This window comes from Rhincodon typus, unplaced genomic scaffold (genome assembly GCF_021869965.1).
Source record: "Rhincodon typus isolate 14 unplaced genomic scaffold, sRhiTyp1.1 hic_rhity00002984, whole genome shotgun sequence".
NCBI lineage: Eukaryota > Metazoa > Chordata > Chondrichthyes > Orectolobiformes > Rhincodontidae > Rhincodon > Rhincodon typus.
In genome coordinates this window covers 1-303 of record NW_025968622.1, presented here as the reverse complement: position 1 = coordinate 303, position 303 = coordinate 1, and positions in this window count along the sequence as shown.

The following is a 303-nucleotide window of genomic DNA, read 5'->3' as shown; positions in this document are numbered from 1 at the left end:
GTGGGGGGGGCCACTCGCCCAGGCAGTAAGCTCCAACAACACACCAACACTCAAGGTCAATCAATGTTTCTCAGCAGTAAACCTCTCTACAAGGGCAGTTACAGACAGAGTTAGTTAGCACAGTGTCTGACCCACTGTCCTACCCTGTCCCATAGGGGGAGGGTAGGGGGGAAAGGGTAGCGTCTGACCCACTGTCCCACCCAGTCCCAGAGGGGGAGGGGGAAAGGGCAGCGTCTGATCCACTGTCCCACCCTGCCCCAGAGGGGGAAGGGGAAAGGGCAGCGTCTGACCCACTGTCCCACC